Source organism: Scylla paramamosain, chromosome 9 (assembly GCF_035594125.1).
Source record: "Scylla paramamosain isolate STU-SP2022 chromosome 9, ASM3559412v1, whole genome shotgun sequence".
Taxonomy (NCBI): Eukaryota; Metazoa; Arthropoda; class Malacostraca; order Decapoda; family Portunidae; genus Scylla; species Scylla paramamosain.
Genome location: NC_087159.1, coordinates 8,707,501 through 8,712,144, shown reverse-complemented (window position 1 = coordinate 8,712,144; position 4,644 = coordinate 8,707,501). Strand labels below are relative to the sequence as shown.

Sequence of the window (4,644 nt, the reverse complement as noted above, 5' to 3'; positions counted from 1 at the left end):
CGCCCCCGGGTGGGCTCGAACCACCAACCTTTCGGTTAACAGCCGAACGCGCTAACCGATTGTGCCACGGAGGCTTGGGGATAAAGCCACGTGTGCCTGTTGATAGAGCTACAGAGAGAGAGAGAGAGAGAGAGAGAGAGAGAGAGAGAGAGAGAGAGAGAGAGAGAGAGAGAAAGGACATAAACAAAGAGAATATAAATGTCATAAATATAATGAAATAATAACACTTCTAAGAACACTAATTTGTGGTTTCAGAGGTCAAAATAGATAGCGTTGCGGAGACTAAAAGGGGGAAGGGTTTGGTATGTTAAAGGGTTAAGGCTGTTGTGTTAAGAAACTCGCGAGGGGAGAAAGTGACGAGGGGAAGAGGGTGAGATGGATGGCGGGGGTCCGTGTGTAGGGAACCATTTCCTCTTAACATTGGGTCATCTCCCATCAGGAAATACATAACTTGCTCTTCCTCCTCCTCCTGCTCCTCCTCCTCCTCCTCCTCCTCCTCCTCCTCCTCCTCCTCCTCCTCCTCCTCCTCCTCCTCCTCTTCTTCCTCCTCTTGCTCCTATTCCTCCTCATTGGTTTCATCATCATTACTATTCTTCTCGTAATTTTCTATTATTTTCTCCATTTCTTTTTTTTTCTCTCTTTTCTTCTTGTTCTTGTTCTTGTTGTTGTTGTTGTTCTTCTTCCACCACCACCACCACCACCACCACCATCTCAACCAACTGCATAACTTATCTACCTCCATCTATTTCCCTGTCAATCTACCTGTCTGCATGTCTACCGGTCCACCTGTACCTTTACCTATCGGCGACCCTTCTCACCTGACGGCACGTGTCATTCATTCGTTCCCATCCGACTCCGAGTGAACCTTGGCCTCCTCAGATAAGAGATAAAGGTGGAGGTGGAAGTGACGCTGACGTGGGGATGGTGGAGGTGGCGGCCGAGGTGACAGTGATGGTGGTGCTGGTGCTGCTGGTATATAGTAGTTATAGTAGTAGTAGTAATAGTGGTAGTGATAGTTGTTGCTGTAATAGTAGTAGTAGTAGTAGTAGTAGTAGAAGTTGTTGTTGTTGTTGTTGTTGTTGCTGTTGTTGTTGTTGTTGTTGTTGTTGTTGTTGTATTTTTCTTTCCTTTATTTTACACCACAAAATGTAACACTTTTTTTTTTATTGATGTAGAAAAGTCTTGTAAAGTTCTGAGCGCACCAAAGCTGTAAACAAAGTCATAGTGAACATAACCACACCTGTCTCATTACTTATTTCAATTTATTACGTAAGAATAAAGTTATAAAACAGTCAGTGCTGGTCTTTCAAAAACTGTTATGAAACTAGCGTATGGCAAAGTAAAAGCTTAGTTAATAGAAAAGAAAAAGATGGAAGTTATAACTAATTAAACAATAAGAAAGATTGAATTGAAGACCATGTGGAGTCTTTAGTATATTCTTATGCCTTTGTATTATTCAGTTCAGGAACTTAAAATATCATTGTATTTATAATAGTATTAATAATAATAGTAATAATAATAGCTGCTGCTCTTGTTATTTACTGTTGTTTTTTGTTATTTTTGCTGTTGTTATAATTTCTTTTGCTGGTGGTGATGTTTGAAGCATGAAAGTTACAAGTATCAAAGTGATCACATGTGTGTAAACAGGAGAAAACCAACCACGTAAAGAAATATTTAAACCCTGACCAGTTATCTTTTTTTTTTTTACGAGGCGGTGGGCAGGGCAAAGGGTTAAGGGGATGTTGATCTTTATGTATGTTCTGTAGCTTACGTAACTCGAGCCCTTGTTGTTTGCCGTGAAGAGGTTGTAAGTGGGAGAAACAGATGTGTAAGTGAGATTATTCTGTCAGTGATAACCGCCGTGTCAGGTTTAATTAAGAACCGGTTGCTTCTTACCTGTGTGTGTGTGTGTGTGTGTGTGTGTTTGTGTGCGTATGTGTTTGTGTGTGTGTGTGTTTGTGTGTGTGTGTGTGTGTGGAATATCATTCATGGTAGATTTAGTGAGGTAAGTGGGCGCGATAACTAATGACAGAAAATAATTTTGTGTTGGAAATGATGAATCGTAGCTCTGTGTGTGTGTGTGTGTGTGTGTGTGTGTGTGTGTGTGTGTGTGTGTGTGTGTGTGTGTGTGTTTGTGTGTATTTGTGTTTGTGTGTGTGCTCGTGCGTGCCTTCGTGGGTGCGCCTGTAAGCGTATATGATTCATGATTGTGTTAGTGAATGAAAATGAGTCTCGAGTAGCGGCCACTGACTCACAGCTACGTGCTCGGAGTGTGTTATGAGTTCGAGTAACTTAAGGAAAGTAAAGACTTGAGTAGGGTAGTGAGTGACTGACACGTGATTGGGTGGCGGGTGAGGGAGAGACGAGCGAGTCGCTTGTCTGCGTGGGAGAGTGAGTCATGGTCGTGATTCATGGAGTAGAGGTGAAGATACAACAGCATTGCGCCAGCCGATATGTGGGATAACACTATCTTGCCCTCGACGTGCCGGCCACACACCCCACCTCGAGGTCACAGACGACTTAAGTCACGTACAGCTCAAGTTAAATCAAGGTAACGTGCCTGTGTCTCCCTCTCACTTCCGTGCTGCCGCCTGGGGAGAAAACACTGGTTGTGAAAGAGATTGATAAATTGACAGCATAGAGAGACACCACTTGTAGAGCGGGAATTTTGAGGAGCTTTTGTAATACTTCTTTATCTTCAGTTTTTCCCATTCTCATATGGGGTCACTAAACTTGTCTTTTTGCCAACATCCTCCACTCATTTGTGTTGAAATTGTCATCCTTTTCAAGTCCTTCCTTTATACGTTGGTTTATGTAATCGACCGTTCTATGTTTTAGTCTTTCTCTTTACCTGCTTCATTGTGCAGAATTACATGCTCATTTATATTATAGTCACATAATCTTCTTTTTTTCTTATCGTTCCCGCGCCACTTCCACGTTCGCCGGGAAAGGATATACCATTTGCAAAGCAGAGATATTAAGGAGGCATTTGCTTTACCATTAAGACGTACTGCACAAAAAAAAATAAAAAATAAATAAATAATAAAAATAATAATAATAATAATAATAATAATAATAATAATAATAATAATAATAATAATAATAATAATAATAATAAATAAATAAAAAAATAAAAAAATGTGTTGATTAGGTATTTTCGATGTTAGAAAGAGGTGCATCGCACGAAACAGAGATGGAGATTAGGAGATTTGCATTACTGAAAAATAGTGATGCACAAGATTTTTCTTTACTTCATCCTTATTCTGTTCACCCAACTAATGCAAGAGTTAACCAATATCTTCACTGTCATCCTTTTCACTAGTAAACTCGAGGATTCTCTACTTGTCTGTGTGTTTCCTTCTTTTCTTTTTCTCCTCATACCTTCGACTTTTTCAGCAGAGGAAATTCAAGACTCCTCAGGAACTAAAATGTCTTTCTTATTAGATTTAATTTTTGTTGGGGACGAAGATAAGCTCCAACTTAGCAAGCTATTTTACTTCTTTCTTTTCCTTGACCAGTCTTCTTCACACAATTAGAAATCCCAAGTAACACAGAAGAAAGGAAGTTTTCCACTAACAAAACAATGATGCGGAGGAAATACGAGACAAATCCAATATACACTCTGTATACTCGGAAGTTGGCATAACAGTTCGTAGTTTTTACGAAGTTTTAGCTGCAGCAGGTCGCCAGAACAGTCACGGTTCCAGGAGGAGGAGGGAGTATCCACATTTGGAAAACAGCCATAATCAAAAATTGGTGAAAGCTGAAAATATCCGTGCTAAGTGTGTTTCTCTCCTCTTTTTTTCTGCTTCTTCCTGTGTATAAGTGATGAGTTATTGCAAATTAACATCGTTGTGAGGTCTGGCAGCGGGATGTGTCAGCTTATTTTTATGCTATTTTTTTCGTCTTTTTTCCCTCGTGGGTCCGATTTGTATGCCACTTTGTGAGGAGTTTTTATCCAATCTAATTTATCGTCCGTAAAGCAATTGTCAAAAGTGATGTTGTGTGTGTGTGTGTGTGTGTGTGTGTGTGTGTGTGTGTGTGTGTGTGTGTGTGTGTGTGTGTGTGTGTGTGTGTGTGTGCGCCTTCATCCATCCGTTCCTCTCTCCATCCGTTACTATTAATACGTGCTTCTCTCTCTCTCTCTCTCTCTCTCTCTCTCTCTCTCTCTCTCTCTCTCTCTCTCTCTCTCTCTCTCTCTCTCTCTCTCTCTCTCTCTCTCTCTCTCTCTCTCTCTTTGTGCGTGCTCTGTTTACGCTACGCTACTGCAATTAACTGTAGCACAACAATGCTCTCTCTCTCTCTCTCTCTCTCTCTCTCTCTCTCTCTCTCTCTCTCTCTCTCTCTCTCTCTCTCTCTCTCTCTCTCTCTCTCTCTCTCTCTCTGGAAGAACAACGTGGGATAGGCCAAGACCAGCGTAACCTATCATAATCCCAGCTTAGGCAAATCTGCTCTAAAACTTGCGTGTCTGTCTTCCATTGTTGGTTCAGATAACACACACACACGATCACACCTGTCATTTTCCACCATGCCTGTCACGCCCTCAGCATCCTCCCTGGCTCTTTCACCTGTTGCATGTGGAAGCATCCTGACACACCCTCCCCCACACACCTGCAGCATCCACACCTGTGGGTATAATGAGCA

The 4,644-nt window shown here is 41.4% G+C and overlaps 1 non-coding gene across 1 annotated transcript; it reads right to left on the bottom strand.

Moving 5' to 3' along the window:
* Trnan-guu (transfer RNA asparagine (anticodon GUU)) lies at positions 1-74 on the bottom strand. The gene has a single exon. It is a non-coding gene; the product is annotated as a tRNA-Asn (tRNA).
* Positions 75-4,644: the final 4,570 nt, after the last annotated feature.